The sequence below is a fragment of the Gymnoscopelus microlampas genome, assembly GCF_963454915.1.
Source record: "Gymnoscopelus microlampas genome assembly, chromosome: 2".
Taxonomy (NCBI): Eukaryota; Metazoa; Chordata; class Actinopteri; order Myctophiformes; family Myctophidae; genus Gymnoscopelus; species Gymnoscopelus microlampas.
Window position 1 is genome coordinate 18,535,345 of NC_139939.1, and position 21,291 is coordinate 18,556,635.

Sequence of the window (21,291 nt, forward strand, 5' to 3'; positions counted from 1 at the left end):
AGGGAAGTGCAACCTGTCTTGGAGTCTGTCTTCATGCGCAACGTCCCATTATAGATATAGACTATTCAGTCACAATTTCCCTGGGAGAGGCCCCAGTCCACCCACGCTGCAAAAGGATTGTTATCATTAAAGGCAGAGCAACAGATGAGGGACAACAGCTGATATTTACAAACTAGTCCATATCTAAACCACACCGCCAGTTTATTTTTTTCATATTGTTATATAGAGGTTTCTACTACTTCTTGATATTATTTAGGACTGTATTATTTATTAAAGGTAATCCCTAGGTGCTGATTCTTTGTGATTGCCTCAAGTGAAGGTGGGAGTTGAGAACAGATTAGGTTGTAAGGCTAACCTCTTCTTAGGTTCTTAGGTCAGGTTGTAAGGCTAACCTATATAGGTTAGCCATAGAAGAATATTCTTCTATGTCCTGGGTATGAGATGTCCGGTAAACTCTGTCTATTGTTAATTGACTGCCTAGAACGACGTAACTAGTTTTTAGCTTTTCATCACTTGCCTGCCAAGATCGAGTTAACTAGTTTTTAGTATTAGTTTTTACTTCTTTTTATTTTTATTTGACCCAAAGACCAAGGAGATATGATTTTTCGAAGATCTTTACTCTCATCCACTTCCTTGTTAACTTAAAACTCGGCTCCTGAGTACCTTTTTTTTTTCATTGAAAAATCTCTGCCATGAATAACAATAGGCAGTGAAAATAATTCAGGCAGTCAATGTGTTGTCACGTCCGGAAGGGAACGGTGTGTCGTTCACGATTCCCCTTTTTATTGCCTCTCCGCTGGACCTGGTCGTCTGTGAGATTCTATGAGATTCTACAAGAGCTATCTAACTAACTCTTAGGTATCTAACTCTTAGCTTAACTAATTATCTGACTTTTATCTAGCTGCTGCTCGACTCTATTGCTCGGCTTGCAGCTGCTTTTGTGTGGAATATGATGTCGTACGATCGTAAGACGACGTCACGCTGGCGTCGTGTCCATAATCGGCCGTAATGCCGCGCCGTCATCGTCGTCTTGGCAACACATATAATTATGGAAATTACTTCAAATTTGAAGTTTTGAAAAGGTGACTGTACAGGTTGTAGAATGGCATTGCACTGTGATGATGACAAGTAGATGAAGCTGCTGCATTGACAGTCTGTGTAATATTGGCCTATAAATGTATGTTTTAAATATATAGCATTGGTTCTCAAAGTGGGGTCCGGGCACCCTGTGGGGTCTTTGAGGGAGTTCCAGGGGGTCCCAAATGATAGATTAAGAACCAAATGGACCCTTATGGGTCTGTTAAAATAACATTAATTTTACAATGTAAATTGGGATCCAAGAGATAGAAATGCCATTAAATGGGGGTCTAATGCATGTCAAACAGAGGGTAAATCACTGTTTGAGCCGTAACAATCTTCGTTTATGGGGGCATATATTTTCAAATGGGGGTCCGCGGGCTAATATGTGTCAATTTGGGGGTCCTTGACATGAAAAAGTTTGGGAACCACTGATATTATGTACTATACTGATGATATACAGTAAGATATACAAGTTCTTGTATTTGTTTTTAGGGAGTTAACTGATTTGACCAGGATGAACTTCTTCCTCTCATGACATCACAAAACCTCACAAAAACCGATGAGATGATTATTGAATGTTGGGGGAAGGGCAGATTTAACATCTTTTCCCAACATATATAAAACCTATGTATAGTTTATGAGAATGGCAAGTACTGTTTTTTGGCAAGTTCATTATAGGTAAGCATTTTCACAAATGTTCAAACTTTTCATCTATTTATTTATTTTAATTCCAATGTGAGCTTGTAGATCTGCAATATAAACAAAGAAGAAATTAAAAGGCTTAACTGAGTAACATTTAAAAAAACATTCGACCCTGATAAAACGGGAGGGCATGGAAGTAATCTGAGTAATCTTAGTTCTTGTGGGTGGTGAAGTGGATTGGATTGGATTGGTGTGTGCGTGTATACAGTACGAACAGACAGGGAGACAGAGCTTCCGTTATAGACGTTGTAATCATTAGGTTGTGGTTATTTACTCTTTCTTCCTCTTTGGGCTTCCTGGAAACAGAATAATTGGTCTACTTAAAACAGATCATGGTATCTAGTCATGCTGTAAACACAGCACCTGCCCATGAGCAGCATGCATGTGGTACTTTCATGTGAATGTCACAGTGGTGGAAATAAAAGTAGCAATACACACCGTAGAAACACTATGTTACAAATAAAAATCCTGCATTTTTCCTACATTTTAATTGAGTAAAAGCACAAAAGGATTGGCATGAAAATATACTTACTGCACCAATCTTAAAAGTTCTCATTATGCAGAACGGTCAATTTCACAATCATGCTATTGGATTGCAATTAGTAATGCATTAATGTGATCATTAATTAATTAATTTATGTGCTGCTGGGTTTCTTAACCTATAATAATATATCATTTATCACTTAATGATAAAAAATATCAAAAGAATGAGGAATTCTTGGGGAAATTCTGTAGTTGGATCCTTCCAGAACAGGTTTTCAAGACATCCTCATATAACTTGTTTGTTAACATCTTGTTTGTTACAACCACTTGCTACAGAATCCCAAAACTGCATCGACCTGCAACGGGTCAGTTCAGACCAAGTGGTCTAATATACGCATAGACACTATAGACGTTGTCTATACTCTGAAATGTTGGAAATATGCGTCCATAGACCATCAAATAATAAACATTAGCTTGGACTAGTCAGAGTTACTGGACTCATTTGAAGATTGGGTGTCACAGGCAGTTAAGACTTCCGAATATCAACAACAGACACAGTGTTTAAAAACTGTATTAACAGGAAAGAGGCAGAGGAGAAAACAGACCAATCAGCTGGGGCAATGTGGGTGGGGTCACTGTGGCCTCAGGGCATATCATTGTTTGAGGGGCATAAGACCAAACTGAGGGCCTACAGAGGCCATGGCCTCCATAGAAATTCCTGCCCTTCCGTAGACGACATAGAGCAACGACAGCACACAGTATAAAAACACAGGCATGAGGCATCATTCATTCATTCGTCTACTGCTGCTAACGAAGATGGGACCATTAAGAAAGAAGAAGTTCATTCTTATTTGTCTTGCAGCAGCCATAGCCTAAATGTGATCATCTTTTGGTATGTGTGTGCTGGAGTAACAAAAAGATGTCTCCGTCCGGTGGAACTTTTTATAATTTTCTGGCCAAAAAGTGGATTTTAATCCAAAGGTGGAGGTCTCTTCCTACTGAGGAGAGTAGGCTTTCAACACTTTTAAAACCTTCTTTGTTTCTGCCGGCCTTCTCTCAGATAATTTTGTTTATTGTTTTTATTGTTTTAATGGTTTTATTTTTGTCTTATCTTTTAAGCTGACTTTTTCAGCGTAAACATAAAAAAAAATATTAAGCTGAATCATTGTTGGTGTACTGTATTTTATATTGCCACTGTAAAGCACTTTGTAACTATGTTTCGAAAAGCGCTTTATAAATAAAGTTCATTATTATTATTATTTCCAAGATGCTATAGTTTTGGAGCCAAGGCAAAGCAATGTTGGAAGGAGTAGAACATAACATAGTGTTTTATTAGTCTATAAAATATTAATTCAAATACATTGAACCAATGTAAATGTAACTCTTTGAACACAATAGATTTCATCAATGGGTGCCATCTCCACTTTTTGTGTCATTTAGATTTGAAGGACAGAAAAACTCCTAAACCATTCTGTAATACAACATTATAAATGCTTCTAATGCACCATTGAAACATAGCAATTTAAGACCAGGTAACATGTACTTTCTTACTACTCACCTCTCATTCACATAAGTACCCTGCCTCTGTAATAATTAAGAGCAAAATGTTGAAAAACAGCCTTCAGGAGGTTTCATGGTGTTTTGCCATGCAGTAGCACCTCTTGTGTCTGCAATCCAGCACACAGTGGAATACAGTTAACAGAAAGACAGACAAAAGGTGCACAGTAGAGAGTTTCTGAGATGTTTTTTTTTTAAATCTTGTCCCATCTTAGAGCAGTGGTTCTCAAAGTGGTCCTTGTGGGGGGAATCACAATCATTTTAACTACTTTATTAATTTATACGTTGGCTATATAAATAGCAGACCTACAAGACGTAACAGTGCGTCACTTGAGTCCCTTCGCTGTGAGCTTGCTATTTTTGAAACACGTGGTATCAAAGGCTAAACATTTTGTGTGAATTGAAAGACAGACGGACAGAAAGAAAGAAAGAAAGAAAGAAAGAAAGAAAGAAAGAAAGGAAGGAAAGTTCTCCTCAGCAACTACCAATATGCTCCTGCATAGCATAAAGGCAAAAAACTAAGGAATCTAGTAGTACAGTATGCCAGATAATCAAAATAAATATCTGGAATTCCCAATCAACCTACAGTATATTACTTAGTCTTATATTTTGTTGATAATAGGTTCTTATCTCTCCACAAGAAACCTGAAAGTTGCTTGTTAATTTATTTAAACCAATAAGGGGGATATTTGAGTGTTAGCCTACTATTATAGTTGAGATAAGGGATGATAACCTTGGTAAAATATCAATTAATTAACGTACTTACATTATGTAAATTGATAGTAGCTAATAAGTAGACTAGTGGTTCTCAATCTTTTTTGGCTCAGGGCACCCCTATAAATAACTTTTTAATCCATGGCACCCCTGAGTCGCTACTTTACAGCACCTTACATTTATGTCATATTAAAGGTAGGGTAAGTGATATTGTTTTGTTGAAAGGTTAAAGCACTATATCCAGATACTCTAGAGCGTTTGTTCAGTAACAGGAGTATCCCTGTCTCTCCAGCTATTTGATAAACAAAAAATATGTTTTCAGGTAGGTGACAAAATTTCAGCCAATCAGGAGAGAGTACCCATTTATCAGCTTTTTTGATTGATTGGTTGATTAATTGATTGATTGATTGATTGATTGATTGATTGAATACTTTATAAACAGTTTGCAAATAGTGTACAGTGGTACGATTTTACATTTTTTTATGCTAAAAGAATAACACAAAGCCCTAGGAGCTTGTTTCCATTGGGGTCCTGTTTACGCTTCATTTTTATAGTGTTCCAGTTCCAATTTTGTATGCTAATTTCTTTGTGTCATCACTTCTAATGTCACAAAGATTTAATCTGTATCCTGTCTGAGTCCTCCATCCTGATTGGATACAATTGGCATCCTGACCTGAAAATGCATTTTCTGTCATATAAATAAATAAAGAGCTGGAGAGACATGGATACTCCTGTTACTGAACAAACACTCTTATTTGCTGTAGCACATGATGACTATCAGAATATAGAGCTATTTAACCCTTATTTTAACCAAAGAAAAACCGCTTGCCCTACCTTTAAGGTACATTCATATGTAAATCTTTCTCTTTTAGTATGTTACAACACGAGGAAAACTTGAGAGAATATCTGTTTGAAAATATAAAGAGCAGCAGTTGGTATTATGAACAATTTATCCTATTTGTCCACTAGATGGCGTGCAAACTCTACATAGACAGTGCCTCTGTAGCTTGGTTGGTTTTATGGCTGGAATTATTTACGAACTTAAGTGTACATTATTTATTTTCAAATTATTTTAAGCAAAAATATGAATTAAATAGGCTATCTCTTGAAGCAAAGGATGCAAGTGTACATTTAACAATAACGTTTGAAATCCACTTCATTAAATTCAATGAACTGGTCCAGTCTACATTGTTATGAAAATAGTTATGATTACATTAACATACAGTGGTGTAAAGTAACTAAGTACATTTACTCAAGTACTGTAATGAAGTACAGTTTTGGAGGTATTTTTACTGGAGTATTTCCAATTTTCAGTACTTCTACTCCACTACATCTCAGAAGCAAATATTGTACTTTTACTCCACTAAAATGTTTTGAAAACTTTGTTCAGTAACAGGAGCATGTCTCTCCAGCTATTTAATAAACAGAAAATACATTTTCCGGTAGGTGTCAAAATCTCAGCCAATCAGGAGAAAGTACCCATTTTTAAGCTTCATTGTTATAGTGTTCCAGTACCAATTTTGTCATTTTTTAGTGTCATCACTTCCAATTTCACTTGTTTAATCTATATCCTGATTGAGTTCTCTATCCTGATTGGATAAAATTGGAAATGAAACTGAAACTGGAACAAAAATGCATTTTCTGTTTTATAAAGAGCTGGAGAGACAAAGAGACTCCTTTACTGAACAAACCCTCTATAGCAATGAGTACTATCAGAATATAGAGCTATTTAACACTTATTTTAACCAAAGAAAATCACTTACCCTACAAAAAAAACAGTACTTTTACCACCACCATGTAATGTAAACAACCGATTTAACAGCTGTGTTCCGTGAGCAGAAATAACGGAGCAGAAATAAGACTTCCGGTTGACGATCTCTTCAGAATAAGAGTATCCTCTAGAGTAAAAAGAAACCATTGAAAACCATTGAAAAACGGTTCATTTGCACATTAAAACTATACATTAAGCATTTAAACGAAGCTATACAACACATATTATGTTTCTGTGTAACAAAAACGTTTTTTAAAACATTAAAAATGTATCTAAATGGATAAATGCTGTTCAAAGGACTGCATAGCCTATAGAAATTGGACACTGGACCGGAGACGGCTGGGGATACCAACACTTGTAACATACGCACGCGTTCAGGGAGACCCCCTCTACACTGCCACACTCTCCGCTAAGCGGGAGAGGTGTAAAAAAAAGTGTGGCGGACCGTCCAGTGAGGTCAGAGGTCAGTGTGCCCTTTTCAGACAATAGTGGACACTGGACCGGAGACGGCTGGGGATGCCATCACTTGTGACATACGCACGCGTTCGGGGAGACCCCCTCTACAACACCACACTCTCCGCTAAGCGGGAGAGGTGTAAAAAAAAATGTGGCGGACCGTCCAGTGAGGTCAGACGTCAGAAAAGTGCCCTTTTCTGCCGTTTTCAGACAATAGTGGACACTGGACCGGAGACGGCTGGGGATGCCAACACTTGTGACATACGCACGCATTCGGGGAGACCCCCTCTACAACGCCACACTCTCCGCTAAGCGGGAGAGGTGTAAAAAAAAGTGTGGCGGACCGTCCAGTGAGGTCAGAGGTCAGAAAAGTGCCGTTTTCAGACAAGGGGCACTTTTCTGACCTCTGACCTTTATGAATTATTGTGATTACATTCTTATTTGTTTTGTATTTTAGTTTTTAAATAGTTGAGATCAGCATTATAAACCCCCCATGCTTTATTTTTTTAAATCTCACCTGCACTATCTACTATTATTATTTGTAGCATATTTTGTTGTTGCTTTTATCATTGTTTATTTGCTTCTGCAATAAACAATATTATATCATGATAATTTTCCAAGAGTGACCTGGCCGAGGCAGCATTATTACAACAATGGACAAACAATACAAAAACAATAAATACATATGTAACAAACACAAATGAATATCCAGTTAAAGTTCAAAACAGGATCATAAACTGTGCTAAGTGCACATGTAATGGGGATCAATAGCCAGTTTAAATCAGGAACAACCTAGCACTTAGAAGTGATCTAGTATAAGCCATTTAAAAAGACATACATCATAAATGTATTTTTTAAATACATTTGTCTCTTTAAAAAAAATACTTAGAAGTGTTCTAGTATGCGCCATTTAAAAGACATACATCATAAATGTATTTTTAAAATAGATTTGTGTCTTTTAAAAAACATTACAAAAACTCGATCTTATTTTGAAGGCAACCGGAAACCTTATTTCTGCTAGCTCAAAAACCGGATGTCCTATTTCTGCTTACGGAACGGAGCTTTTGCAACGCATGTGTCAAGAGCAGGTGAGTTGCCAAAAACGTGCCTCCAATTCAAATACATCAGAAAGGGGACGCAAATGACTTCCTGCCACATAGTGAACCGAGTTCCTGTATAAACCGGTTTACTAGATCTATAGACTATGTGGCTGGGGGAGTCATCGTCCATTGAGAACTATTTGCAACAAACCAGGTAATTTATATATCTGTGGATTACCCCGTTAACGGCGCAAGCACAATGCAGCGTTGCCATGTCTGCTTATTATAAGCGACTTTGGGCTTGTTTTTCTGTAAGGTTGCTTGTAAATATTGGTAGTTGCGGGTTATGTTTTTTTGGGGTTGTTTCTAAAATGTTAGTTGCTTATTTGGGTTTCCTAATGTTGTTTAAACAACAAACATTTCTCAAACATTTTCAAGTCAAGGACCCCCAGATTAATATGTATTTGTCTGACTCTGCGGACCCCCATCAGAATATATATATTTTTTATTTTTTTTGCAGATCTACAAGCTCACGAACGTTGACGATCTAAAACGTTGTTTTAGATCGTCTATTTTCAAAAAGCCAATGTATATTTAATGTTTAAAGGGCCAAGGCCTCGCTTCTTTTGGGCTTGTTTACAATTCAATTCAATGGAGGTTTATAATTATTGGCTTGAGAGAAAACATACGTTTACATTACCAAAGCAAGTGTCAAAATATAATAAAAACAGTTGAAAATGGAGGGGGTACAGCATTGATTGTGTAAAGAGAGCTATGTCACATTGAGTCGTTATATACATGTTAAATATATGTACAGGGTATAAAGCTTTTTGAGACATAGCAGCATTGGCAATCTTTTGCAGTTACTTTGGGACAAATAGCAGCATCTTTCCTTATTGTTTTCATAGACCTGGTTGCTTATTTCTTTCACAGAATCTGGCAACGCTGGCACAATGTGCTCATCGAATTCAAATCCTGAATCAAGGTTCGGGACACTTGCTAGCGGTATGTTGTGAACGCACTGATTCCACATCCCAGCCATCTCTTTTTGCACGTTTAAACACCAGAACAGGTATGGTTTTATTTGAACTATTATTATTATTATTATTGATAATATTCATAAATTGTGAATGTTGTCGATTTGAGTGTATGCTTGAATGCTCAGACTGGATGTGACTGGTTAGGAATGGCTCGGTTAATTGGCAATAATCGAAGCATCCATAAGAATGACCGTGTTCTTAATGTACATGATAGTATGCTAGCAAATGTGGAGTTATGTGGCAGGTTCACTATGGCTCAGTACTCTAAATGATCCAAACGTGACATGACAATGACAAAAGCAGCATTAAATACTTTAGGATTGAGTCTGTCATTATTGTAGCTTAATTGTGTTTGTATATAATCGTTTATGAAACGTTAATGAAGCTGTTAGTGGGCTGTAGTACACTCATGTGCAATTAATAATATGATTTACAACTTCTCAAGAATGAATGGTTACGTTAACTGTGGTTTCATATTTCACGTAGCGTAGCCTATGCCAAAAATGCTAAATGCCTTGGATCAAGACTATCATAGATGGAATGTAAAAGTCATACTCGATAAAATCATTTTATCGAGTCTGACTTTTACTTTCGTATCTACGATAGTCTTGGCCTGCACCCCTCAGTGCGTCCTGCACTTTAACCAGTAAAGCCCGTACTTCTCCGTACATGTACAATAAATATATATAAGGTGCTTATGCGTTTGCCCCAAATGTTAACTCACGCTTCGGAGTCATTGTGCAATGCATTAGTCCGTATTCTTCAATAAAGAAGTGTTTTAATCCTGTCTGTGGTCGAACGCCATTCCCCCCCCTCGTTTACTTCCTGTTTACATTGAGTGTAATTCCGGCTTTCACCGGTGCGCCCCGTCACTACCGCCCATTGAGGAATAGAGGGAACCTCCGACAGAATCCGACACAGACGTAATTAAAACTGTTCTTTATTGATAAATACGGACTAATAGATTGCACAAAGACTCCGAAGGGTGAGTTAATATTTGGGGCAAACGGGTAAGCACATTATATATTTTCTTTGTACATGTACGGAGAAGTACGGGCTTTACTCGTGAAAGTGCAGGACGCACTAGGGGGTGCTAGCCAAGACTAGACTAGATACGAAAAGTAAAAGTCAGACTCGATCAAATACATCTATGATAGTCTTGATCCAAGGCTATGGCAGGGTTCATGGGGCTACTTTAAATGATCCAAACGTGATATGACAATGACAAAAGCAGCGTTAAATAATTTACGAGGCTGCCATTGTGTTTATACTTGATCGTTACTGAAACGTTAATGAAGCCGTTTAGTGGGCTGTACATCAATCATGTGCAATAATATGCTTTACAACTTATCAAGAATGAATGGTTACGTTACCTGTGGTTTCATATTTCACGTAGGTAGCCCTATGCCAAATGCTTTTCAATGTGTTCTCTACCATCATATAAATCATATAAAATCATGTAGCGAAAATTGTAAAGGAACATTCTTTGATTTCAACTGTCATTCATGTCCACCCTGCAGTGGCGGAAAAACACAAATCTGCCTGGGAATTTAAATGACAGTGACCCTCATATGTTTTTTGTTTTTGCTTGTTTTTGTTTTTTTAAGTAGTGAAAGCATCAACCAGCTCAGCTGATCAGTTTGTCAGTCTATCAATCTTATCACTGCACAGGCCTTTGAAACTCATATTTTGACAGTACTCGCTGCTTTTCATTCTTTGGGAGGAAACTGATGACACATTTTTCTCCTTCTGCCATGGTCTATTCAACTTCCATGAGATGGTAAATGGTAGAAAAGGTATATTTTCAACATTAACTGGAAGTTGCACAACAAATAATATGACCTAAATCAGTCTGATGGTGGAGCTATAATTAAAGGTCATTTAGAACTTCTGAGTCTGTTTTACACAAAACGTGCTACAGACTTAACCCATCTATCCTCACTTTACTAATTTGCCTAAAGAACTACAAATAAAGTCCATATTAATAGACTTTCTACCATTTAGAAAACATTTGATTTTTTTCTCCTTTTTCTTTTTCTTTTTTTACATCTCCTTTAGCCTATATCTTAAATCCAGATCATTATTGATCAAGCTTGTGAAAACTGGCACAGCTTATTGATCATTTCGAACTTCAAAGACTTGTGGCTCCACACATAAATAGATCAAATTCAACAACCATTGGGCCAATCATCACAAAATGTGCAAGGAATGTTGCAGCTTTAAGGAATGTTAGGCCCAGTTAATTTGTCATCATGCACACTGTAATTATGAATTTGCATTCCTGAGTGACTATACATGTCATACGTTTCGAAGTGCAGAGGAGGCAGCCAGGTGTTCCTGGATCAGGTGGGACCGATAAAATAACTATTTGTGGGTAGGGCTGGGCAATATAGTCACTGTACGTACATAGTATATCTCTCACATGCACTCTTTCACCTCGCACTCACAATGTCTGGCTTTCGTTACTTCTGGTGTGTAGAGTCATGGGTCCAGAAGCATGGTGACAGCACCTAGGCTACTAGTACTGTCTGTCATACAAGGTTCAAGAATGAAGGGACCTGTGTGCAACCCAACAGCCGAGTGGTCAGAGTGCGTACCACATGAGCTCAAAACCTTAATGCTTGTCAGTGCGTCCTAGTTCGATTGCTGGCTGGCCAGACCATTTGCTGCATGTACTACTCTGTTTCCTGTCTCTCTCCACTGTGACTATCAAGGCTAAAGAAAAATCTAAACTTAAAAAAGAATGAAGGAACCTCACATAGTGGAAAGTATGATGGAAGACTATCAGGCCTATCACTCTACAAATAGGCCTAAACAGATCGGTGTAGATTCCTTTACTATTTATTTCTCTCTCCCTCGGTTTCCCGCCTAATCTCCTCCTCCTAGTTTTTTTTTGTGTTGGGACTTCTTTCCCAACTCACCCCTCCTGTCATTTGCTACCAGCCTAGGTGAGGTGGACCACATTGTATATTGAAAATATCCAGTCTACTCGCTATTTCCCCTCGACCTCAGCTCATATATTACACTCAAGAGCACAACACCACCTCTGCTCTGGTACTTTGATATTTTTCAACTTCTAATGACTCTCTTTGGATATCAGTTTTCATACCAGGGCTAGACCTTTTGATGTTAAAAAGGCCCAGACAAATATGATAATTGTGTCTGAAGGGCCTGTGCTCCAAGGTGCCTTCCCCCCACCTTTCTTCCTCTGGTTCCCAGTGCTTTAAAGTCTGGGAGTGTTCACCATAAGGACCTGAAATCCAAAGCCTTCCCTCAAAATGTTAGGGTCTAATTTGAACTCCTTCAGGGACACATGAATGTTTTAGTTTTTTTTCACCCCAAGCCAATGACGGTACAGATATAAAATGTAAACATGGTCTATATATTTATTGTTCCACCCCCACTTTGATCTAACCTCCTCTCTTACTTTCTGTTTTGCTCCAAGTGTTATGGTACTCTCATGAATATTGCAGTTGCTGGGGGCTGTTGGGAGGCTAGATGCTTTTATTGCCAGCCTTGGCTGGGAAAAGAGGAGCAACGTTTCTATTTCCCAGGGAAGGTGAATGCTTCCTTGAAGTCACGGCTCAGTGATACTGGATTTATTTTAATTTAAAAAAGAAGACAACATATTGAAAAACATACACCTAAACAAACTGAAGTGCCACAAAGTGAAGTATAAAGATCCTTTACACTTAAGGATGTCAAATAATTGCATGTATTTCTTTTAATATCATTTATATCATAAGGTTGTGACAGACGGGAAGCGGTCCACACGGACGTTACCGCTCGGATCAGCGGTGATTGCGCCGCGGTCATTGTTGTTTTGTCCTGCTGCACGGTGCGGGGAAAAGAAAAGCTCACCACAATCCAGCTCTTGCCGCGCGCATGTGCACAAACGAGCGCGCGTGAGAATTTCACAGGACCGCGCCCATCTGCCTCACCGGCCCTCAACTTCTCCCAAATAATCGCCCTCCTCTCATTGAAAATGAATTGCATAGGCGCGTCGGCCGCCTCGCGCCTGAAACAACCTTTAAGATATTAAAAGAAATACATGCAATTATTTGACATTGACAATAAACACACTTCTAAGTTGGATGTTGTAATGGATGCTTGGCCTGTTTGAACATTTAACTCTTGTTTATTTTCTCTTCTGATGAATGCCTTTGCAACCATGCAAGATGCGATTGAGCCCAGCCAATGCTATGGTACATGCAAAGAGGCAGGAAGTAGGATGTCCAGTGTGGTCCATTTGACCCAGGGGTCAAGAAAAAGAGAGTTAAGGACTTACTGAGTAGAGAAGCTCTGATAATAACAAGGTAGAAATTACTAGGTAACACGTGCTATGAATCCCATTTCTATAATGCATTATAAACTGCTTATAACACTGTTATTTATAGTTATAGTTAGTCATTATAGTATAGTAGTATTATAAGCACTCATAATGATTTATAACACAAACGATAACACATTGTAAAGCAATAAGCACTCATAAATACTATCAATGCATTGTAAAATGCAGTTATGAGTTCTTATAAGCAGTGTTATAAGCAGATTATAATGCATTATACGTATGTTTATAATGCAGCGTAGATATGGGTTGCATTATGCATAGCAAGGGTTACCATGTAGGTAGGCATGTATGTATGTAATTGCGTATTTAGGTACATGCCTAATGTTCTATGTACATCCCCATGTGTGTAAATGTATACCCTTGTGTGTGTGTTTGTGTGTGTGTGTGTGTAGGTGGGTGTGAACGTGTTTAGAGTGAATGCAGCCCAGTTATATTAATTTGAAGCTGTCCAGAGGACAGAGATGACATCATCATTACCTCACCCCGCTCTGTTAGAGAACTTATCAAAAACATGTGGCTTCGCTTTCTCCACACACTGCAAATTGATTGAGTCTTGGACTCCAATGTTTTTTTTTCTTTGTTAGAAGACCTGTGTGTGTGTGTGTGTGTGTGTGTGTATGCGCGCGGCTGTGCGCACACACATAAATGCCTGTGTATGTATGTGTCAGCGGGCTTTGTTTTTATTATTTTGGCGTTCTTCTTTCTCTCCGGGGCTTTTGACTTCATCTGTCATTCATTTGGCTTGTTTCCTTCAGCCTGTAGCTTTGCGTTTGGTCAGCCAGGTCTGAGGCCCTCTCCATTGGACAGGCTCACACATCATGCCTGAGTGCTTGAGTATGTGTGCGTAACGCCCAGTGAAACCAGATGAAAACTATTACAGGGGCAAACGTTTTTATATACTGCATGAATGCAAATCCATTGCTAAACAGGGATTTATTTTTATATTGAATGTGAGATATGAGGTTTAACCACTTAAACTTAACCTACTCTATGCTGGGTCCTCTCCTTTTTCTGCAAATTTTGATGAATGTTTGCCTATTTGAGACAAATGTTAACCTATTATGATGACATGCCCATTGCTCAAGGATGCTAGGGTTCATGTGGTAACATTTTGGGTTGTGGCACCCTGGCTGTAAATTATATAGGATGTTTTCACTTAACTCAAACAGGGAACACTGTGGACCAGTGTTGACTGTACAGTGTATGGTCAGCAGACCAACCTGTGGTCCAGTAGGACTAGATCACCCGCCACAAGGAGATCCAGACAGGTCGAGGGCAGAGAAGCCACAAAGAATTTTAAGTGAAGAGAATTCACGATACACAAAAAGACTTAAGAACTCAAGGGCAACTTTGTAACAAAACATTTTAACATTGTGACTTTTACTGGGCAGCTTTGCATGCAGTGATTTTTTTTGGATGATGCTGTAATGGCAGGGGTGATGTAGATGGAGGCAAGCAAATTGCACATGGGGTGAATTAAAAGGAAGTAAAAAAAAAAAGAAGAAAATAACCTTGTAAACCACTGTTCTAAAGTCTAGATTTTTGTTTCTTCCTTATCTTTCTTTCTTTGTGTGTATATTTCTGTGTATCCATAGCCAGGGAGTTGTTTGAAGTGTTGTTATGTGTGGGCTGAGTGTTTAGAGTTCACTGTTGTTTGGTTGCCAGAGCCAGGGGTCTCAGTGGGGTGGGGTTAGAATAACCGCTTTATACAGATGTGGGTGGACTGAAAGGATCCACTTGGACTTAAACGACATCTGACTTACTTTTAACCCACCCGTCCCGCACAGCAAAGTCTGGAGTGTTAATTCAACAAAAATGTACTGTTATGTCAAAAAGAGTTAAATTAGCCTAACACTGGATTTGAATGTGCAGAGAAGTGTCTACACACGTGCGCGGGCTCGTGTGTGTGTGTGTGTGTGTGTGTGTGTGTGTGTGTGTGTGTGTGTCTTGGATGTGCTGGGGGAGGGTTACATGCATATTACACACGTGTTGCATTTTGTTTGTGTTGCATATGTATGCTAATAAAGGCTATGCATATTGCGTACGCCTCTGTGCATGGAGGCAGAGTGCTTGACTACACTGTCTGGAGCAGCTTCACAGGCCAGAAGCGGGATTCCTAAGCCGTGAAAAGAGGTTTGCATAGATACTGAAGTGCCATGATGGCAATGGGGTCAGCCCCTGACCATGGGAGAGCGAGAGGTGCCAAGTTTTGGCCCAAATGAGCTTTTGTAGCCGAGAGCGGCCTGTTTGATCCCCAGGCCAGTCTCTTTATTAAAGTGTCTCTGAAGGTCAGACTCAGAGTAGAAATAATGAATCCTGGTGTTAAGCTATGCTATACATGGGAATGTTTAGTCCACTGGGCTATCCTATCTTTTTTTTAACGTTTATCATCAGTTCTGCTTTGATGATTACTGATAAAACAAAATAAGTAAGGAATAGGCTCAGTCCAAGTTATGTCAGCTCACTCAGCTGACATAACTTGGACTGAGCCTATTCCTTACTTATTTTGTTTTATCAGTAATCATCAAAGCAGAACTGATGATAAACGTTAAATAAGATAGGTTACAAGTTACAATTCATTGTAATTAATTTACTGGTCTACATGTAGGGTGTTTTTCCAACGTTGACACAGTCTCATAATATTATCAGACTCATATTTGTTTGCCGGCCTACCTATTACTTTACTTGATTTTGCTGTTTGACAAAACAGTTAATCTCCCATTGATAGTGAGTGGTATGCAGGTTTTTTCCCAGCTTTGTTTTCAGTGTTGAGAGGATGTTGCCAGTCGGGTGCAGAGATACCCTCAGGGCTTACATTAATATGGAAATGAAATTAGATGGTTTCCAGGTCACATAGTTAAATCGAGTCACTGTCATCTTGCATTTCTTCATAGGCAAAGGCAGCCACATTGCAGCACACGTGTGTGCATGCATGCATGTACTGTATATGTGCATGTTTGTCCTGGTTTAAGTTGTACTAGTTTTATATATCTTGACCAAACTGGTTTAGTTTTTCCCACAGTGTGTCTATTTGAAATGAAGTGAAACCACAGTATGAGCTGTGAACAGGTCTCTGCATATTGTAAAACAGACATGCCGTACATGTGTTCAGCTGTGTGAGTCAGCCACCACAGATTACACTTTTATACGTGTTGATTCCTCTGCTATCAACGGATCTCTGGATAGCAGTTACCATGGCCCTGTCACTGCCAAGCCCCACTGTTGTTGATCTTGGAGAGGGTGTACTAGGGTAGACAACCACACGTCTACTGCGATACACACAGAGCTGCTTCATTTCACCTGACAGTAAGGAGTTTCACTGGGAGGGCGTAACACGTGCGGAGAAACACGCCATCGCCACTCCCTGTTGAACAGGTGCCTGACCAACCTGTAGGAGTCACAAGTGCAGCGACAGAGATCGCCGTCCCCCTGCCGGCTTCCCACTCAAGGACCAAGTTTGTGTTGGTCCTTGAGTGGGAATTGAAGCGGCCGGCCAAGCTGGAGGCACCATGGAGGTATGGACCCCCGGTCTCTGCTGGTGGTCGGCAGGAAGGGAACTTTTACCTCTGCACCTTACCTGTGGGTATGGGTTTGTAATGTACCATTGTGTGTGTCTGTCGTCTGCCTGTCTGTCACATATTCTGTGTGTATGTACCATCTCCAGCTCTATGGGAGTCCATACTGAACTGTGTGGTATGTGATCAGCCCAGCCATCTTTGTTCTGTCCTGGTGTTGTGGTGCTGCATGTAGACTACCACTTTATTGAGTCACATTTATCTGCTGTTTTGTTACCCTCCTATAAAAGCTTCACTATACACTGGGCAACATAACTCTTGTCTTGTGCACAAGAGTATACACACGCGCACACATGCACGCACGGACACATGCATAGCATACATGCACACACATCAATCTTGTGCCTTGAATCACACATTAACATTCAGCACATAATCTATGGTTTCTTCAGGCAGTGGACAGTAAAAGTGTGCAGGGTGAATGTTCTATCACCAGCATGCATGCATTGATCATCTCATCTCGTAACTGACCTTCTGTTTAATGAGCAGCATGCCAGTTTGCATTGTGCATTGCTGAATGGATAAGCAATAAAGATGTGGCGCTGAGGCGCTCATACTTTGTGATAATAGTTCTTGGCATATGGGCCATTTAATTGTGTCAGGAGTGGCTTGGTTGATCACTGGTAATCTTGTTAGCTGTCACTAACCACTGCATTTGAATGGGAATGGTTTTATTGGGTCTTATTGGTTATATTGTGTGTGTGTGTGTGTGTGTGTGGGTGTACAAAATCCTGTTACGTTAGACAGACCACGTGGTGGATTGTATTTTTTTTTGTGCCCTGAAAATTCACTAAGCCACGTTGACCCTCTGCATGTGAACTGTTGCACATTCTACTTTTGTGTGCCCTGTGCAGGAAACATGCTTTATTGCCTCCCTTACCAAATCTAAACTTACCACATAATTTGCCACTGTTTTCATCAGGCACACCCATGTCTTAGTTCCTGTTTGTGGGACACGCACGCACACACGCACACACACCATCCTATTTGTCACATCGTGCATCCACCCAGTGACAAATCAATGTTGGTGGGACTCAGCTTGGCTGGCTGGTGAAGCTTCCTGCTGGTTCTGTGGTGCTGTGGGTATGTACTGACTGTTGTTTTGTCTCTAACTAGGTCAGCATGGATACTAATTTATCCTCTTTACCTCACCACTACCACTCAGCCAAAAAAGCTGTGTCAGTGAGTAGTTATTAATATGCTATGGTGTCGGAATAAAAGAGTAAGTTCTCATTGGGAGATAATTGATCAAATAGGCGACAGTATTTCCACACCACTAGCTTATGTCTTTTGGCCTGCTTGTCGTTAAATATTGCAACATGCAACACTGGCAGGCAGCAAAGTATAAAATCAGGCTTTAGTTTAGAGATCAATGGTTCTCAAATTGGGGTCCAGGCAGGGACCCTCAGGGTTCCAAATGGACCCTTTAAAGGTAACTTTGACAGTGTACAAATGGAACCAAACAGACCTGTAACCTGCCGAGCAATGCCTGTAGCATGAGACGGCTTGATGGATGTTGAAGTACATCCCCCAGCCATGATGTACAAGTACACCCACTGGACAGGGCGTTACTATGTCAGGGTGGACACCACAAGGCCACTGGTCACCACAAAGAGCTGGTCTCAGATTTGTGGGGGCCCTTTAAATTAAAAAGTTTGAGAAAGAGTGGCCTAGATAGAATGTTTTGTTTTGTTGGCCCGGTGTCCCTATTTGTGCCCGTTATTATTGATTTTCATTTTCTTCGACAATTGCCCATCTACAAGCTCACAACATGTGTTACATTTTTCTTGACTCCCGGTGAGCTTTTAGATCAACTATTTTCACACTTTTTTCCTGAAAACAAAAAGTAATTTTACGATGGGGCATTGGCATCTCAACCTATGCACCCTAGAGTAGCAGAGAGCATAAGTCAAGTTGGCATGGAAATGATGCTATATCATTTCAGTTTCTGAGGAAAATCAGGAGATTGAAACATAATGCTTTTTTCTCCTACAAATACAATTGCAATTGAACGACTGTGTGAGTTAATTGGTATATGTCTGTTCTCCTCAGCCATATCATGTAAAGACATACACACAGTATTGTTGATAGAATGATAGGAATGGATGGTGTTCTCCAATTTGAAATAACTAGAGCTGACATAGAGGCTTATGTGATGTTACTAAACAATGTGCTATAATGGGAGCACTGGCAGATGATTGTGCTTCACGTGGCTTCTCTGTTTTTAGCACGTAGTAGAGTCAGCCCTAGAGACGGGACATATTTAAACTAAAGTATGGATGATGCTCTGGTCTTGGGTCATACTGTACTGTATATAGTGTCGGGCAAAACTATAGTCTCAACTATGCGTATTGCGTATGCACAGTGAAATCCTCAGTGTTAATTTAACTCTTGAGTGTAAAAACAGACCTTAAGGGGTCCATTCTTTCTGAGTTAAATTAACACAGGATTTTACTGTGTGGCTGCAACATTAGATACTTGGAACATGAACCGACCCTGGTGATAATCCTCTCTTCGTTTACTGGTTTGCTAACCTGAACATAAATAGAATTGTGCGTTTATTGAGTTTCAATTGCAGACGCCTGTCATTTCGATGTTGATTGTCCAGACTGATTTTGGAATGGGTGAAAGTGCCTGTCCTGTGGCTCCCATGGCTGTAGTTTATTGTTATGTGTATTACTTGTTCCTATACTTATACTTCCTCTTCATCTCATTCTTTATATAGACAGTGACTGTATTGTAAAAAGACAGTACCATTATGAGTGTTCATCGTCACAGTTAACAAATGTAACAAAATGAACCTATAAGGGTCAATTTGGTACGTGTCCATTTGGTTATATTTGTATACTCTGAGTTCAAATTAACACATTACATAAAATGTTGACTATTGTACACCTATGCAATGATTTACAGTGTATGTCATGTCCTATAAGTCCATGTGGACTGGGCACCTTTGGTAACCCCATGATAGAACCTCTTAGCCATTTATTCATACATAATTCACATTGTAGTTCCATATGCTGTAGCTAGACAGTCGGAAGTCCCAAGGGGATTATATCTAGGTCTATTCACCTAGGTCTGTTGCGTTCTCTTTTATTAAGGTCAGCGTTTCAGCTTGAGAAAACACCTCACTGTACAGATACTATAGATACAGTTTTGTGCTGTTGTTGTGCCTTTCCCCTCCGCAGTCCAATCCTGTCATTAGTGACAGGATAGTCCCTCAGGCACGGCAGCACTTGTTTGTGTGTGTGTGTGTGTGCGTGAGGGCATGTTTATTACTAGAGCAGTTGTGTTGTTTGTGTTAACAGCAGTGCTTCTTGGGTGGTGGTTGTTGTTGTTGTTGATGAACTTGTTGTTTTCCGTTTTTGACCTCTCAAAATACTTGTTGTTTTTGTGCGTGCGCACTGTGTGGCAATGTCCTGTTGTGATGCACCACAGGACAGGTGCACTGCCATCATGCCCCTCCATCTGTCTCCAGCCCCCCCCTGGCTGTCACTCAGCCTTGCCTGCTCAGTCTCCATGTCCATGTTCCACTCATTATAGAGGTGACCATATACCTCTATACCTGAGACCATATATAGGCTGCTAATTAGATAGAAACTAGAAAACACCACCCCATCCATTCCTTCATATTTATACTGTCAGTTACTGTGGGTTGATGTGGGTGGATTCATTGTTGCGTTATATATATCCTGTTGATGGTGAAACATCTGCAACTGTACATCAACCCCTCCCTTAGCAATCTGAAGATCAGTACATGCATGTCACAAGAACAGTTCTGGCTGCAATATCATTAGGAAATCATTCCTAACATTTTGTGTTAGGCTAAACTTTATGATTCATCAGATGCGTTGTGTTTACACAGCAGGACGAGTTTGAAAAGTGTCTGTCACAGAAAACTATGCTAGTCAAGACTGAGACTACATGAGTGTGTTGTTTACATGCACACATATGCTGATCTCAGCCCGATTTAAGGCAGTACTCTGGTTATTGGTCATCAAAAGTCTCTTACACACCTGAATAAAAGTTGAATAGACACATACAAATCAAAGAATCAAAAAACACCTGCACACTTTCTTCTTTTTCTCAATACAGAATACTTTTAAAGTTTTTATACGTTTAATATTACATTTATTCTTACATTTATTATTTTTTGAGCAATTGAAGTAATTTGAAGACAAAGTACTCTGGATATTGAAATAGTCATAGAATCGGGATATGGTCTTAATCAGAAACAGATCTTTATTATGTAAACCCAGATTACTGATGTGATCCCATTAATGCTATGCATGTAAACGCTGCCTTCAGGCACTCAGGTGGCACAGTGGTAAAGTGTGGCCTGTGTTCGCGGTTCGGGGGAGGGAAGCTGGGCGCCAGTGGGGGGTGTGATATTTCCCACTGCATGTACTCCTACGGGCTGGGGGCGGCACCTGTCAGCAGGGAGTGTTGGGCAAGAGGAGTAGGACGAAGGCTCTACGACGTCCTCCCGGTGGGGGCTCCTCACTGGCAGGTGAGCCAGTAG

The 21,291-nt window shown here is 39.8% G+C and overlaps 1 protein-coding gene across 2 annotated transcripts in view; it reads left to right on the forward strand.

Moving 5' to 3' along the window:
* The first annotated feature begins 8,784 nt into the window (after window positions 1-8,784).
* Window positions 8,785-21,291, forward strand: part of add3a (adducin 3 (gamma) a) — a 130,019-nt gene continuing 117,512 nt past the window's right edge. The window contains exon 1 of one of the 2 annotated variants that reach the window (XM_084078384.1): window positions 8,785-8,875. The gene's annotated coding sequence lies outside the window, so the exon portion shown is untranslated. The remainder of the gene's footprint in view (window positions 8,876-21,291) is intronic. The other variant, XM_084078383.1, reaches the window with a different exon arrangement.